The sequence below is a fragment of the Oryctolagus cuniculus genome, chromosome 2, assembly GCF_051225735.1.
Source record: "Oryctolagus cuniculus isolate XC-2025 breed Fujian yellow rabbit chromosome 2, ASM5122573v1, whole genome shotgun sequence".
NCBI lineage: Eukaryota > Metazoa > Chordata > Mammalia > Lagomorpha > Leporidae > Oryctolagus > Oryctolagus cuniculus.
Genome location: NC_142868.1, coordinates 182,308,896 through 182,326,690, shown reverse-complemented (window position 1 = coordinate 182,326,690; position 17,795 = coordinate 182,308,896). Strand labels below are relative to the sequence as shown.

Sequence of the window (17,795 nt, the reverse complement as noted above, 5' to 3'; positions counted from 1 at the left end):
ACTTGGGGAGTGAACAGCAGATAGAAGTGTGCTCTCGCTCTCTCTCGCTGCCTTCAAGTAAATAAATACATAAAGCTTCAAATAAGAGAGAGAAGGCTTCCGGTCTCCCTTTTCTGGTTAGGCTTCCCGGAAGCGGGCACTACACTATTGCAATCATAATGCTCAATGTCCTAGGCACCGACCGTGTGCCAGACACTGTCACCAAAGCAATCCCATTATACAAAGCAGGTTTTATTGTTATTCCCATTTTACGGAAGAAGAAACTGAGGCTCAGAGAGAGTCCTTAGCTTGCCAAGGTTGCACAGCTGGAAGGTCCCAGGACAGGATTAGGAATCCAGGTCTGTCTAACTCCGGGGTTCCCACCTGCCCTATAGCCTGCCAGGTGGTGACAAGTGCCCAGCCTGGCACAAGCTGGGGGCCAGCAGGCAGCCTGGGTCTCCCAGGTGTCCCGGCTCCTGCGACAGAGGTGGGTATGGCGGGGGGAGTTCTTGTGGCACATTTGAGTGAGATGCCTCAGTCATCCCACTGCTCTGCCTATAGACATCACTCACACCCAAACCACCGGCTGCCCCTCAAGGCCCAAAGTCCCCAGGGACGGGCCCACATGCCACCTGCAAAAGCCCTGCAGTCACAGGGGACGGCCCCCGAGGTCCTGGCACCCCCAGCACGGCACCGATGATCACACCACACCTGCTGCCACCATGCCGGCCGGGTGGGGGCCAGGCCTCTGCTCACCCCAGTGCTTATCACGGCACAGCCCCGAGGTGGGGGGAGGGGGAGGGTTATGCCCCAAACAGACTCTGCGAAGGAGCTGAACTTGTTCCCAGGAGCCAAAATGAGCCCACACAGACTTCCATACAGGAGCGCCATGGGACCCGGGAGTCGGGGTGGCCAGGTAGAAAGCCACTGGACAGGTCACTCTGCAGTCCCTGGTGGCTCTGAGTCTTTCGTCCCTGGAGGAGGGGACCCACGGCCGCACCTGTGTCATCTCTCTCTTTCCAACCCTCTCTGAGCAATGCTCCGCACCTGCCACGGCCAGAGCCCTTGCCACCTCCCCCATGTGTCGGCGTCAGCCCCGGACCTGCAGAGCCCCACTTCCCAGGGGACAGCACAGCACTCCTACTGGAAGGTACGGCGTCCACCGGCTTCCTCAGACCCCTCGGCCACCAAAGCATTGGCTGCGCCAAGTGAGTGGGGAGGAGAAGTTGGGTGCCGACGCGCCACAAAGCCAAAGAGGACCGTGTGGAAGCCAGGGCGGTCTCTGGTGCCTCGTCAGATGTCCATGCCCCAGAGTTGGGGTCAGTGGAAAATTCCAGGGACAAAGCAAAGCAGGACAAGCGAGGACCCGGATCCTTCGGGGAGGAAGCGTGACCCACGGAGGTCCCAGCTAGCGTGGAGGAGATGCAGGCCGGGTAACGGGAGAGGGAAGGCAGAGGGCAAACGGGGCCTTGCGGACAAATGCGGAAGCGAGGCTGGGGCAGCTTTGCGATTTCTCGACCTCCTTGATGGATGTGTGGTTGTTTGCTTATGTGGTTCCCACTGTCTTGGTGTTTTGTTTTGTTTTTTCTCCTCTCTCATTCTTCCGATTGCTAACTTTATAATTTGATTTTTAGGTAGCAGAATGTTCAGGGCGACCGTGACTGGATTTCAGGCATTATAATAACTTGGGATTGACATGAGTGCTTACTCCTAGATTGGGCAAAAAGGTGAGATTATCAGCTAACTTTGGCCCGTGCTGTGGTGGAGCAGATTAAGTCACCACCTGCAGTGCCGGCATCCCATATGGGCACCAGTTTGTGTCCTGGCTGCTCCTCTTCCGATCCAGCTCCCTGCTATGGCCTGGGAAAGCAGTGGAAGAGGGTCCCAGTGCTTGAAGTGGGTGCCCCTGTACCCATGTGCAGACCCAGAAGAAGCTCCTGTTGAGGCCATTTGGGGAGTGAACCAGCGGTTGGAAGATTCTCTCTCTTCTCTCTCTCTCTCTCTCTCTCTCTCTCTCTGCCTTTCCAATAAGTATAAATAAATATTTTGGAGGAAAAAGGTAACCACGAGTTCACGGGTAGGCATCCCGTCATTTCGTGATCAGGTGTGTGCAGCTGATGGCTGGGCAGCCAAAGGGGTGAACTGTGCCAGCCATCAATTTATTCACCCTTCATTGCTTGCTCTGTGAAAATGCAGACGGGCCCTCTACGTATTTTTCCTCTGCCAGCCAGTTGCTGAGTGAAGCGCACTGTACAAACTTCAGGAGGGCGGCGATTTCCTCCCTAAACCTGGGGTGCTCTCTTGGAGGGCCCCTGCATCACACACGACCAGTGCAGCGCCAGGCCCGCAGCCTGGGCACTCTCCCCGGCAGCAGGTGGGGCTCCCAGCGCAGGGCTCCTGCAGTGTGTCTCTTCCCTGTGCCCGGCCCCTGCGCGGCTGCAGCTTGTCCAGGGCCCAGCTCCTGCGGGCACGCCAGGCTCTGCCTCTGGCCACAGCAGGGAGCGGGTGCCAGCAGCATCACCAGGAGTCTGGGGGGCGGTGCCTCCCTGTGAGTAACTTCCCCTGGGACCCAGGAGGATGGATTTCCAGTAGAGTCCACCAACAGGGCTCCGCAGCGACTGTCTGCCACATGGCGGGGGGCACGCTGAGACCTGTCCATCCAGGGCTGGACCTCAGCCCCGGGGGCCCCTCCCTGGGCACTCTGGGGGCCGCTGGGGCAGTGGCTGTTCTCATCATTACTTCTCTAATCTCACTGTTCCCCGCCGCACGCACGCCTGCACGCCCGCACGCGCGCCTCCCCTGCCTCCAGCTCCAGGGCTCGGTCTCCTGGGCTGGCAGCAAACACAGGGACGCTCCTGTGCCCCCAGGACACACACACACACACACCACACACACCACACACACCACATACACACACCACACACACACACCACACACACACACCACACATTCACACCACACACATATACACCACACACATACACACCACACACCCCACACACATGCACACCACACACACATACCCACACCACACACACACTATACACACACCACACACACACTCACACCACACACATACACACACACCATACACACTACACACACACGCACACATACCATACACACACCACACACCAGACACACCACACACACTCACACCACACACATCCATACCACACACACACCACACACACACACCACACATACACACACTCACACCACACACATCCATACAACACACACCACATACACACATACCACACACACACACCACACACACTACACACACACACCACACACACACACACCACACCCCGGCAAGGGGCTGCAGCTTTCTAGCTATCCTCACCTGGCTGACCCGTAGACCCCCAAAGACCTCCTGTTTGGAACTGGCCAGATGCTTCCCCTGCCGCCTGAGCCAGCCATGCGCATGCGTGCGCTGGCTTCTCTCTGGGTGTGTCCACGCGCTCCCGTGTTCCTCAGCTACCCACACCCAAATCCCTGCAGACAAGGTCCCATGTCCAGCAGGCACCTGACCCCCAGGGGCTCCCCCACCTGAGTCTTGGTGCCAGAGACACAACAACTCGGGCGGGCCTGCCCTTCTGTAGCGGGTCTCTCTGTCCCGGGGGTCGCTGCCTCCCTCCCCAGCCTCTCAGCAAAGACCGTCCACACGAGGCTTCCCCAAGCTAAATGAGAACATGAGAATGACCTGGAGCCTACTGCGTGCACCCCCGTGAATGTCCCGCACGCCCCGAGTCGTTCCTGGGTGGAACTCGATGATTTCCTAATAAAGCTGTTCTCCGCCTGCATCCCACACCCCAGTGCCTGGCTCAAGTCTGCTTCTCACCAGCAGCCTACTGCGGCACGCCCTGGGAGGCAGCCGATGGTGGCCCAAGTGCTTGGGTCCCTGCCACCCACCGGGGAGACCCAGAGGGAGCTCCCGGCTTCTGGCTTCAGCCTGACCCAGCCCTGGCCAAGGTGGGTATCTGAGGGAGTGAACCAGTGGATGGAAGTTCTCCCTCTCTCCATCTCTCTCTATTGCTCTGTTTTTTTAAATAAATACACTAAAAAAACCATATATAAATAAATAAACAAAATAAAATGCAAGCCGTGTGATGCCAATGATTGCCCACTTAAAATGCAAACTCTGGCCTGGTCCCGCACCCACAACTGGCTACAGCACGGCCCCTCCCTCCAGGCCCAGTGAAGAGCCCCAAGGACATCCCCGGGCTCCATATGTGTGTCTGTGTCCTCACCACTCCCGCCTCCCAGGGGAAGGCCGGCTCACTGTCCCCCCTGGGGCCTCACACCAGCACCCTTCTCTCACCTGCCTGCCCCCTTCTCTGTTACCCACCCAAGGGTCTCCAGGCAGCTTCTGCTGGGCGGCCCCTTGGGGTGTCACCCATATAGGGATGGGTCTGTTCTCTCCCCAGCGAGGTCACAGTTCATGCTTTGCACCTTGATGGCCCCCCCCCAACCCACACTGGCGCCTCCTTTAGACTCCAAGAGGCAGAGGGGACTGTGTGATGTCACTCCTAGGCAGCTGAGACACCCCCAGCACAATGCTGGGGTGCCCAGAGTGACCGCCACAACCCCCAGTCCAGGGGTCACTCGGCAGAGCCCCCCAAGGCCCTGCACCAGTGGAAAGGTGCCAGCTGGAGCTGGAGCTCAGGGGCTCCCACGCCATGGTTCCAGGCCCCGAGGGAGGGGTCAGGAGGCTCCCAGGGAAGGCTGCATCCCGGGATGGCCCATGACTACCCTGTCCCCACTCCAGGAACAGGCCAGCTGCCTCGGACCCCTCTGCCACGCCCTCCTAGACCAAACGACAGGAACCAACCTCTGCTGACCCTCCCTCGAGTCAAAACCCGGGAGCCCCCTCCCCATTCACTAAGGAGGGGAGGAACCCACTCCTCCAGGAACCTCCCATGGCGTCCTGGTCTGTTTCCCCTCACCCCTGCCCCAGCCAAGACCAGAGAGCGGGCAGCAAGGGTCCAGGGGAGGAAGGAGGGACCCAGCACCCCAGGCAGCCCCTGCCCCGCCTCCCTGTGCAGCAGCCCCCCCACAGCCTCCAGGGCGGACCCCACCTGTCACTCAGAGACCCACGGCGGCCTCAGCTTCCCAGTCTGTAGCATGGGGTGAGCACGAGCCCCACCTCATAAGTCTGCTTTAAGACAGGAGAATCAGCGGAACGTTTTTCGCAGCGTCCAACAAACGGTCTCTCAAACGTGATTAGGTGATTAGGTCAGGTGCAAGGCCAGGAGGGCTTAGGGAAAGCAGACCCCGGCTTGGGCCCGCTCGGAGGAGCGGCTGCGGCCCCACAGCTGGGGCTTCCCACCTGCCCTGGCCCTGGGAATCTCACAGCCACAAACACAAACACACGTGTGAGGACACACAGAGACACAGACAGACACACCACAAACACGGGTAACACACACAGACACACCGCACACACTGACACACACAAGTGACACACACAGACACACCGCACACACTGACACACAGGTAACACACACAGACACACCACACACACTGACACACATGGCTAACACACACAGACACACCACACACACTGACACACATGGGTAACACACAGACGCCCTGCACACACTGACACACACATGGGTAACACACAGACACACTGCACACACTGACACACAGGTAACACACAGACACACTGCACACACTGACATGGGTAACACAGATGCCCTGCACACACAGACACACACAGGTTATGGACACAGATACACTGCACACACTGACACACACAGAAACACACATGTGAGTACACACACAGACCCCCCCCACTGACACACTGTTAACACACACAGATATACCACACATACTGACACACACAGAAACACACGTGAGTACACACACACAGACCCCACACACACACTGACACACAGGTAATGCATAGGCACAAACACAAGTGTGAGGACACACAGAGACACACACAGATGCCTCACATATACTGACATGGGTAACACACAGACACGCCACACACACTGACACATACATGGAAACACACACAGAAAAGCACATGGAATAACACACACACCACACCGACACAAACAGAAACACATGAGTAACACAGACACAGCATACACACTGACATATAGAAACACACATGTGAACACACAGATGCACCACACACACGGAAACACAAATGCACATGGAATAACACACACAGATGCACAACACACACTGACAAAAACACATGGAAACACACCAATCCATGCACATGAAGTAACACACAGATACACTCACACAAACACAGAAACACACAGACAAATGCACACAGAGTAACACGCGCAGACACACAGAGACACACACAGCCCCGGGCACCTGCAGTGCCAGGCCTCCCCCGCAAGGCACGATGCATCCCTGTGCAGGCCAAGGAGGCGTTAACCCTTCACAGGGCGGTTCCGGGGGAAACCCACAGCATGCCCCATAAACAGACGCCTGCCACGGTGCCCTCCAGGAGCCGCGGGCTGCCCCAACTGAGCAGGGCGAGAAGAGAGAAACCACATAAACTTGGTTGGCCTCTGCAAAATTAATACCAATTACAAAAACATTTACGTGAACTGCTTACCATTTACACCTAATTACCATGCGGCACAATTATGCATATCATTAAGGGTATGCTAGATTAATTGTGTGTACGTTTCACTTGCTGCTCCACCACACCCTGGGCCCTCCTGGTGCAGGACAGGCCTGTGGCGTGGGTCCCCACGGTCAGGTCCAGGGTGGTCCCCGCCCCGCAGCCAGCCACAGAGAGCCCCGCGCTTGCCAACGCCAGCAGACTGCTGGGAAGCCTCCACAAGGCAGAGAGACTTCAGAGCCCCGCCCCACCCCCGCCCCGGCTCTGCGTCCCTGAGGTCCAGGCCATCAGGCCCAAGCTCGTCTCCCCGACCCCAGCAGCGCTCCGCACCCCCTGCCTTGGCACACAGAGCCAGCTACACGGCTAGGCCCCTCTGCTCTCCACACCGCGCCGGGCAGCTGCACGCAAACCCTCCCTCTCCATCACGAAAAGTCGCAAAGTGACCGAGGCCCCGGTCCCCACTCTCGGCAGACACCCCCGGGGTGCCCCGGATTTGGGGGACAGCATTGGGAACAAGAAAGCTCATGGCACGAGGTGAGGGGCGCTTCCCAGGGACAGGGGCTCTGCCACTGCCAAGGGACAGGAACAAACAGGCCCCCAGGGAGGCAGAGGCCCAGGGGGCCACACACCAGGCCAAGACGGCCAGGGGCGGGCACGGGCACACGTGCCTCTGCGCGCCAAGCTGCGAGTTGGATTTTCATCCTCAAACACCTGTGAGGCCAACTGGATGGGAATCTTTTAAAAGATGAGTGAAACAAAACACCCAGGTTTAGTGCAAAGAGCAATGTTGGCAACGAAACAAATAAACAACAACACAAGCCGGGAGGCTCCGTGCACAGCGCACGTGGTGACACCGAGGGACTGCCGAGGCTAAGCGCTCTGCCCGTGGATGGACGCGCCGTCAGTCAGCCCAGGCCCAGGCATACACAGCACACACGACGCACGGCACACACGGGCACCACTTGATGTGACGCAAGAAAGGCCCATTTCTATTTCGGAGAAATAGTTTCTGTTTGCTTTTCAAAAATGTCGTCCCCAGCTTGTCCCCTCCCGTGTCAGCCTCTGAACAGAGGCCTGGGGGCTTTCTGTCCACTTCCGGTCCACACTGGCTTCTCAGAGGCTGAGGAGTCCCAGGCCAGGGAGCGGAGGCACCAGGTCTGGACCGTGCGCTCAGCTTTTGGAGAGAAATGACGGAGAAGCGACAGCCCAGGCCGAGCAGCACCGGTGCCTATGCTGTGCACACCTGGTTGAATCATCGCCTGCCCCCAACACCCATGGTGGCCCCCGATGGCGCAGAGCCCCGGGGGAATGGCGGTGCAGGAAGTCCAAACGCACCTGCTTCGCTCACCCATCCCACTGGACGCCCCCTGCAGGTCTCATGACTCAGGCCCCGCCCTGGCCCAGGCTCCCGGTGGGTAACCTCCCACCTACAGCTCCAATCCCACCTCCATGGGAAGCACCCCAGCTCTCTCCTCGAGTCCCCCACCCACACAAGTGGCTGAGTCAGAAGCCAGAGGCCCACCCGGCACCTCCACCGCCCGGCTGCTCCTCCGGACTCTGCTTCCTAAATGTCACAGAGCAGCGCAGCCTCCTCCAGCCCACGCGGCCTTCTGCCTGGGCTCCCTGCCGCCAGCCTCACCTGTCCAACCTTCCTGCCTTTCTTCTCCTTCTCTCTCTCTTTCTCTCTTTCTTTCGACAGGCAGAGTGGACAGTGAGAGAGAGAGACAGAGAGAAAGGTCTTCCTTTGCCGTTGGTTCACCCTCCAATGGCCGCCGCGGCCGGCGCGCTGCGGCCAGCGCACCGCGCTGATCCGATGGCAGGAGCCAGGGGCCAGGTGCTTTTCCTGGTCTCCCATGGGGTGCAGGGCCCAAGCACCTGGGCCATCCTCCACTGCACTCCCTGGCCACAGCAGAGAGCTGGCCTGGAAGAGGGGCAACCGGGACAGAATCCAGCGCCCCAACCGGGACTAGAACCCGGTGTGCCGGCGCCGCTAGGCAGAGGATTAGCCTAGTGAGCCGCGGCGCCGGCCCTCCTTCTCCTTCTTAAAGATTTATTTATTTCCTTGAAAGGCAGAGTGACAAAGAAGGAGGGAGAGGTCTTCCATCCACTGGTTCACTCTGCAGATGGCTACAACAGCTGGGGCTGGACCAGGCTGAAGCCAGGAGTCTGGAGCTCCATCTGAGTCACCCCTGTGGGTGGCAGGGGCCCGAGGAGTTGGGCCATCTTCTGCTGCCTTCCCAGGCACATTAGCAGGAAGCTGGACCGGAAGCGGAGCAGCTGGGACTCCAACTGACACTCCAATATGGGATGCCGGCATGACAAGTGGCAGCTTAACCCACTGAGCCACAACGCCAGCCCCCCATCCAATCTTCCTAATGCCCCAAAATGCCCTTTCTCGAATACAAATGCAGGCATGTGACTCGAAGCCAACACCACGGCTGCGTAACAGCCCCGGCCCCCACAGCCTGGCCTGACCCAGCCTCCCATCCCGTCACTCCCCACGCCCCAGCTGCACGAGGCCACATGTGCCCTCCAAGGCTCAGCTCGAGCTGAGTCACCTCCTTTACAATCTTCCCTCTCCCCAAATTAGACTTCCCTTCCACTGCCCCAGGTGCACCCAGCCGGGGCTCTTAGCACGCTGCCCTCGCGTGGGTGGGTCCTCGCCAGGCCCCCCAGCTGCCGGCTCCTTGATTCCTGTAGCCAGGACCTGGCACCCAGCAGGCCTTTCAGGGATTCGTAGTTCTGAAGCCGGAGACCTCCAGGGACAAAGCCTGGGTGTGCCAGCTGGGGCCCCGCATCTCTGCTCGTGGAACCCGGCCCTGGAGGCCAGGCCCCCGGGATGGTGTTGAGGCAATGGCCCAGCCCCACCGGGCTTCCAGCACCAGGCAGGCCGGGAAGCACAGCCCTGGGAGCGGGTGGCAACAGCACCGTGTGCTGCTGGAATAAACCATCCAAGGGAGCCACTGCCGTGTCTGCTGCTGGCTGCCTGTGGCCTGGGCCCTCCCACGGCTGCAGGCCCAGAACCCAGGGGAGCGGCCACGAGATCAGAGCAGGCCCTCCGCTGGCAGATCTCGAGAGGCTGACGAAGGTGCAGCCAGATTCTGGATCTGCAGAGGAAGAAACGGAGGCCGAGTGAGGCCAAACTCCCTGCTGGCACTGGGCACGGGGCCTGGGTCTGGCAGCAGAAGCCCAGGAGTGCCTGCCCCTCCCCCTTCTCTGACCACGGATGTGGGGGTCATGATCAGCCTGACTCTCCCTTCCCGAGGGGTGAGGGAGCCGGGCCACGTCTGTAAGCAACAGGGCCTTCCTGGGGTCCTCCCCTCCCCCTCCTGCAGCCCTGGACGGCCCCTGGGCGCTGGCCTTTCCCCGGGCCACACCTGTAAGAGGCTGCTGTCTCATCCCTGATTTGCAGGTGGTCAAAGCCGCATGGGGTTTGCTCTAATCTGGCTCTGCCTGACATCTGAGCCAGCGTCCTTTTGGTCCTGCACATCAGTGCCCTGCCGGCCTGGAACCATGCGACTGGTCTGCAGGGGGCCCAGCTCTGGGCTCATTCCAGAAGCAAGGCCAAAGACTGAACAGGGCAGCCTGGTGCGGGGGAGGGGCAGGGAGGCACCCATGGGCTGGGCTGGGCTGGGCTGGGGGAGGGAACTGTGGAAGGAGGAGGTGGGTGCTGTTGCCAAGCAACCTGAGCCTCTGGGGTAGGTAGCAAGATAACCACCGCCTCCCTCTCCTCCCCACCCTGTCACCTGGTTGCTGCCACCTGCTCAGCGGGCCCCCAGATCAGAGTCAGGCACAACTTGAGCCCACATGCCAGACAAGTCCCCCAGGCGTCCCTCCCGCCCCTCCTCGGGCGTGGCAGCCCCGGGTGCTCTTCCTGCGCCAGGGCTGGGCCACCTGAGCGCCGCACCTGGGCCGGGCCCCAGCCGTGTCTCCAGCTCCTGCCTTTCAGGCAGGTCTGCTCCCCAGCCTGGGTCCCCACACTACAAAGCCAATGCCGTTCACTCTCCCGCTCGGGGCTGGGCTGCTCTTCACTCAGAGGCCTGAGCTTCCAGAAAAGACTGGCGCCTCAGGGCCCTTACCCTTGGCCGCCAGTCTCTGAGCCAGCCCACTTCGCGCGACGTCAACTTTCTTCCTATTCGGAGCCACAGGCTTTTTATTTTTGTTGTCATTAAGAAAGTAACACATGTTCATTTGCATTTTTCCAAAGAATACAAACGTATAGAAAGTGAAAAGGCGAAAGCTTGGTCGACAGGTTGCTGTGCATCCTTCCAGAATGTCTCTCGCTATGCCCGTGGGAGCCTAGGAAAGTCTGTATTTGCACGAACTGAAATTTTACAAGAGCGAGCCGACTCCGTGCAGGGTAACCCAGCCCCGACTCCAGGCACCTAGCAGGTCAGAAGAGACACGCTCAGTACTGCATCTCGCAGGTGAGGGGAAACCGGGCCCCCAGCACCCATGCCTTTATGGATATGTTCAGAATGCAAGCAGCTGGTCTCCTGCCAACAGGCCCGGCTGGCTGGTGTGGTGGGGGTCCACTCCCCTAGCACAGGCGGGGCAGCCCCCCTCCGAGGTCCCCGTGGCTCCCAGACCATGGCCTCTGGGGGACAATCACCATGACACAGTCCACATCCGACCAAGATTGGCCAAGCACAGATCTGAGTCCACAGACCCACAAGCCTCCTCGGCTAGCCTCTTCTCCACCCCCCAGCTGGGGCCCTGGTTGATCCCTCTCGGCCGGGGCACCCACACCGACTCCCCGACGCGGCCATGGCAACAAGGACACAGGGCCAGGAGTCAGGAAAACCAGGTTCCTGCTCCCCATAAGACATGGTCCTCCGTGCCCTCTGCACCGGGACAGGGCAGCTGAGAACTGGCTGGGAATTAAAAATGACCTTGACATTTGAAACAGAAATGGGGAGGAAGATCAATAGGGATGGCCGCAGGAAGGAGAGAGTAGGAAGCTGGTCACTTGTCTAAAGGAGGCTGGCAGGAGAGCAGTGGGCAATGCAGGGCTGCGGGGGAAAAAAAAAATCCGCTGCACTCCGGGGCGAGGAAAGTCCCGGGCGTCCTCACTGCCCCTTCTCCCCGTCGCCGTCCTCCAGACAGGCCGGCGGCTGGGGATGTGACCAGCAAGGGAGATCTGTCCCTGGTGGACCCTTCCCGGTGGCTGCCCCCACACCTGAGGGCCCAGGCTGCTTGCAGGGGGGCAGGGGGGCAGGGGCGCCTCCCCTCTGAGTTGGTGGCTGGGTTCTGCTGAGTAGGGGGAGGGAGGAGGAGGGGTGGAGTCAGGCTGCAGAGGCAGGAACGTGATGCTCCACCCACGTTTCCTTGCAGGAATGTTCTGGATACTGGGACGCCTCAGCCTGGGGAGTGGGTGAGAGGGGATTCTTCTCCCACTGTGCACACGGGGATAGCCACACGGACCACAGCGTGGTCGTCGTCGCGGCGACCCCCTGGGCTGCCGTCATTTAAACCCCACTCTTGAGTCTGGGCTCTGAAGCTCCAGCCTAGGGGATACAAAGAGCCAGGATCCTGCACCACATGAGCTCAGCAGGGCCCCTTCCCCTCCCGCCTCCCATCCTGGCCTCGCTCCACCCCTAGTCCGCCCTGCAAGAGCCACTGTGATCGGAGTCCTTCAGGAGGTACGGGGGAGTGACCTGAGCACAGGCACCCCCTCCCCAAACAAATGCTTCCGGCACACCCCAGACCCCCCCACCCCTGCAGCCCCGCTCCTCCCCTCTCAATGAAGTCCCACGTCTGCACCCCTCCTCCAAGAAGCCTTCCATGATTCCCCTCAGTTGATGGGGACCCCCCTCTCCTGTGACCCCAGTCTCCTTCTGCAGTGAGCTGGGTACACCCTAAACTCACGACATCCCCTCAAAGCCAGCACGGGGCCCTGCTCCCAGGAAATGCTCAGCTAGGCTGGTGGGAAAACGCTCCGGCACAGCTGAGCTATGACTGTGGCACTCAGGATCTGAGGTGTGCACCAACAACCTGTTGACAATGTGATTTGTTAAACTCAGCCCTGGGCTGCTGGTAGCACTGAGGAGCCTCCCGCCTCTGCAGATGGTGAAAGAATCAGCGCTTTCCCCAAATGCCCACCATTCTGCGAGGGAGCCAGCAGGCTGGACACGACGTCTGGGAGGCCCTCCTGCTTCACCCGTGTACGCCGCCCTGGCTCGCCAACACCGTGCGCCACCTCGCTGCACCTGCACAGCCACGCGGAGCTGCAGCCCACGCGCCCTCCCATTTTTCAGGTGAGGAAGCCGAGGCCCAGAGAAACGCAGTTTGGTTGCATCGGAATGCAGCTCCATCGGACCCCAGGGGCACATGTGGAAGCAGGTCCCATCTGTGCACACGCGGCTGCGCCCCGTGCACACGCAGCATGCACACTTGGCCAGGCGCATGCAGGCTCACAGGCAGACACAACGCCGGCTGCCACTCCGTGGGGTCTCAGACGTGGTCACGTTTTGGGGAAAACTCTAGTGAGAGAGCAGTGCCGGGAAACCAGCCCTCCAAATTCAGGCGGGGAGCGATCGGGCACCTGCTCAGTGACCCTGCCTGGGAGCAGAAGCCAATTCCTGACAGCTGTGCCCTGGCCCTCGGGTCAGAAGCCAACGACCTCTGGCAGGGGTGGGGAGGTGGGGGCAAAGGCACCCAGCAGAGACCCCGGGCTGCAGGAAACGCCAAGGCGGAGAAGCACACAGTGGGCACGGGAGCGCCCCTTCTGGTCTCCGGCCCCAGGGAGCGCCCCTTGCGGGCCCTAGTCCAGCGCCCAGTGCTCCCAGAGCTGAAAGTTCTGAGGACTGCCCTGGGAGTCTGTCTGTAACTCACCCCACCCCCGCCCACCCCCAGCCTGCTGTGCTCACATTCCATTTCCACCCGGGGCCCAAGAAGAAGAGCTTGGAGAGACTCGGGGAGGTACAAACCTGACCAACTTGTGTGCAAGGGGACTTCAGAGACTGCGATTACAAGTTAGATTTATTTTGGTGCAGAACATTGGAAATCCACGGGCTGTTTTTTCTACAACACGCATTTTCCACCAACTTTGGGAAGACCCCCGGAGAGCAGCAAAGGGAGAGAGCGCTCTACCACTAACCCTCTTCTGGGGGAGCACAGAGCCCAGGCACAGGCACCCTGCCGATGTCCACGGGAGGACTGAGATCCCCCGCCCCAGGGTGCGAGGTCCCTGTTGCCTGGCGACCACAAACCCAGTGGAGAGCTGGACCCGCAGCCAGCCACAGCCCAGCCTGGGTCTCCCAGAGTGCGACCTGGCTCACTTCCTCCTGGGGACCCTGGGCAAGCATCTCATGGTTTTCCTTGCTGGCTTTGAGAGAGGACCCAGCAGAGACGGGTGATGGTAAAACGCTCCCCAGGACCGACAGCTGTGAGCTCGGGACTCATCCACGCACACGGACGGACGCACACATGAACCTACAGACCCGCGCTGGAGGGATTACAGGCGGCCGGATGGGACAAGCCCGCCCCTCAGAGCAGGCCTCCTCTCCCAGCCCTCCCAGCCCCGGTCCTACCTTCTTTCCTTGGGTGCTGAGAAACAGAGCACCCTGCCCCCACTCCTGAGTCTGAAATTCCACCAGGAGAATCTGAGCCATAGAATTTTGAAGTTGGAATGAACCTGCAAGCTCCAGTCCAACCCCCACCCGGCAGAGGAATCCTGTCCACAGACACCCTGACAGATGACCACTGGCCGCCTCTCCCAGGCTTCTGCGGGGCTGGGGACGCGGCCTTGGTCTGCCAGGAGATTCACCTCTCCTGGGTCAGTCTCCTACAGAGGGCACCCAAGCCTGGGTGGGGTAACGAGAAAAGCATTGGTCAGCCCAGGCCAGGTCCACTCCTGCCAGAGCAGGGGTGAAGAACCAGCAAGGAGGAGCTGGCCAAGAGGCTGCAGAGGGCACCAGGACCCACAGGAAGGGATCTAGGAGGGGCGGGTGGCAGGTAGGTGCCTGCCCGCTGCACAAGTTGGCCTGGGGTCCCTTCCTGGACACGGCTGGGGCTGGAGTAGCTACACACACACACACAGCTGTCTCAGCTCTGCCAGGGCCTCAGCGGAACCATCTTGGCCTCCACTCCCAACAAGAACTCTCCCCAGCCTAACTCTCCAAAGGCAGGTGGCTCAGCAAACTACCTGGAGCAGGCCGGGGAGAGCTCAGGAGGGTGGGCCTGACAGCTGGGCTCCTCAAGCCCCCCCCCTCCAGGCGGGCCGACACCCCTGCAAGGCAGGGAGAGGCGCTCCCCTGGCTGCAGCCCGCACATCTGCCCAGGAGGCAAGAGGCACGCTGGAGCCGCACCTGATCCCAGGAGCCCTTCGGCAGCCGCCTGCCCCGGAGGCCCCGCGGCTGGCAGCCCGCGGTGAAACATGAGGACTGCGCAGTCCCCCAGGGATGCTGAGGGCAGTCCCTGGGCACGGCGGCCAGGGGCAGGCCGGGTCACAGGGCGCAGGGCGCTTCTCTCCAAGGCTTTCCTGCCTGATGGCTGCAGAGGGGGCGAGCTGGGTGGCTCTGGGGCCGCAGCCCTTCCTCCTGCCTGGCGAAGGCCAGAGCTGCCCAGCTGGGTGCAAGACGCCATCTTGGGTCAAGGTGCAGCCACAGGGGGCACCTTCGAGGGCCCCCCCCCACGAAAGCCAGCGCCCCCTCCATACACACACACACACACACACACACCCCGAGGGCGCCAACGCCGACTTCGCGGGCCTCGCGGCAGAGGGGGGCGCATAGAGGGGATGGAGCGCACGGGGAGCGAGGAGCGGGTGCGCCCACGAAGGAAGGCTCCGGGAGAGCGAGACGCAGCTCGGCAGCCCGAGGGCCGCGGGCCCCAGCGGCCAGGGGCTGGGGGAGGCCGGGGGCGGGCCCTGGACCCGCGCCAGCTCGGTCCGCGCCAAAGGCGAGGGAGGGCGAGGAGAGCTGGGGTGAGGGCGGGACACGGAGCGCGGGGTCCCCCGGGGCGTGTGGACGCGGGGCCGAAGCCCCCGGTCTGCAGCCTCGGCGAGGCCGCGTCCTTCACTGTGCAGACGCGAAGCTCTCAAGGACACGTCTGCACCGGCCCGGCGGGGTGCGTGTGCGTGAGTGTGTCCGCGTGCGTGCGAGTGTGTGCGGGGAGGCGGGCTGCTGCAGGGGGCGACCCTAGGCGTGCCCCCCCCCCGCGCGCCGCTCCCACCCCCGCGTTTTCCGGCCCCGGCGGCCCGGGATCCCCGCCCGCCCCCGCCCCGCCCCCACACTGCGGCGTCGCCACCACCGCCGCCCCGGCTCCCACGGCCCGCAGCGGGGGCAGGGAGGAGCCAGGCACGACGCCCCCCCCATCTCCCAAACGCCGCCGCCGCCGTCGCGGGCCGTCAGTCTCTCCGCGGGAAGGTGCGCCCCCAAAGTGGGCGCTCTCCTCACCCCCGCCGCCCCTCCCAGCTCCGCGGGCGCCCCGCACCCCCAGCCACAGGTGGCCGGAGGAGGATCGCGGCGCTGCGCTCCGCGGCCCGGCCCCCCGGTCACCCCGCGGCCCGCCCCCGGAGGCCTCCCGGGTCCCCCGCCCAGCCGGGCCGAGGAGGCCCGGGAGCCGGGGGGAGGGGCGGGGGGCCGGGTCGTGCCAGGCTGCCATTTTCTGCCGCCGCCGCGGAGCCTGCGCGGGGCCCGGCCCCCGCCCCCTCCCCCGCTCCCCGCGGGCCGCGGCGGGGGCCGATTATTCCGGGTCGGGGTCCGCGCCCTCCAGCGCGCCCCGGCCGCAGGCCCCAGGCAGGGCCCCGGGGCGGGGGCAGAGCCCGGAAGGCGGGGGCGGCCAGGCCGGGGCCCCTGCGGCAGCGCGGAGCCGGGCACGGCCGGCCGAGGCAGGCGGTGGAGGGGGCCCCCCGCGGCATTGTATGGACTTGAACTTGAGCCCGGAGCCGGGCGGGGGCGGGGAGGGGGGTCCGCGCCGGGAGCGGGCAGGACAGGAGGGGGCGCCTGCAGAGCCCGCGGGGACATAAACAAACCCTCAAATCCCCCGCGCCGCCCCGGCCAGCCGGGGCCGGCCGTCCCCTCCCGCAGCCCCGGCCCCGCGGGCGCCCGGCGCCGAGTTGCGGGGGTCCCGGGAGCGTGCCCCGAGCTGGGCACTGCCCGCCGCGGCGCCCCCCGCCCGGCCTCCCGCTCCGCGCCCGCCTCCGGGCCGGCCTCCCGGGCCGCCAGCGGCGGCGCTCATTACCGTGTGGCCGGTCGGGTCGGGCCGGCCCGGCTGCGCGCCCTGGTGCCGCGGCGCCGCGTCCCGGCTCGTCCTCTGCTCTCGCCGCCGCCGCCGCCGCCCGCGCGCCCTCCCTCCCGCCCGGCCCGCCTGCCTGCCTGCCTCGCTCGCTCGCTCGCTCCCTCCCTCCGCTCGCTGTCGCGCTCCCTCTCTCCGCCTCCTCCGCCGGGTCCCCCCCTCCCACCCCTTCTCTCCGCCTTCCTCCTTCCCTCCCTCCGGCCGCCCGCGGGCCCAGGCCTCCGCCCGCCGCTCGCCCCCCGCGGCCGCGCTGGCCCCGGCCCCGGCGCTGCGGAGCCGGCCCGGGAGGCAGCGCCGGCTGGGGGGCCCCGGGGCGGCCCGCGGCGGGAGCGGCCTGGGCGCGCGGCCGGTCCTAGCGCCCTCGGCCCGACTCTGCGGCCCCGCCGGGGTCCCCCGCACGCTGCGAGACGGAGGGCCGGACCCTGCAGCGCCCCGACCGTGCGCGGGGCCTCGGCACCCCCGCCTCGGCCGCGCTCCCGGCCACTCGGGGGGCCCCTGGAGTGGCGGCCGAGCCCGGGGTTGGGGGGCCTCGCTGCAGTCCTCCCCCACCACCCCCGCCGCCGCGGGCCGCCCCGCTACCTGGCGCTGCCTCTGCGCTGGGTCCCCGCATCCAGCACTGGCCGCAGGGACAGCGGCCCCTCCTCTCCCCCGGCCGGTGTCAAGTGCCTCCCCCCGCAGCCCGCGGAGCCCCCGGCGGCCTTCGCCCTGCAGTTCTCACGACCTCCACCAGAGCCCACTGCACTCTGCCTGCCTCAGCACTGGGGCTGGGGACAGCAGCGCCGGTCCAGCCCCGCCGCAACCCCCGGCCAGGTGCCGCCGCCGCCGCCGCCGAGTGGAGGCCCGGCGGCCCGGTAGGGCCACGGCAGCAGCGCCAGGACCCGCTGCCAGCCCGAGCCCCTCCCCGGGGTGAGCCACCCTGCAAGGGGTGAGCTCCCCGTACCTGGAGGTGTCCAAGTGGAGTTGGGTGTCCTCCGCT

General features: G+C 63.5%; 1 protein-coding gene across 2 annotated transcripts in view; it reads right to left on the bottom strand.

Annotated features, from left to right (window-relative positions):
• The window catches only part of DNMT3A (DNA methyltransferase 3 alpha), a 91,884-nt gene extending 74,312 nt beyond the window's left edge, over positions 1-17,572 (bottom strand). Inside the window, exon 1 of one of the 2 annotated variants that reach the window (XM_051840839.3) lies at positions 17,399-17,572. The gene's annotated coding sequence lies outside the window, so the exon portion shown is untranslated. Of the gene's footprint in view, positions 1-16,765; positions 16,949-17,398 lie in introns of those variants that run through there. The other variant, XM_051840833.3, reaches the window with a different exon arrangement.
• Positions 17,573-17,795: the final 223 nt, after the last annotated feature.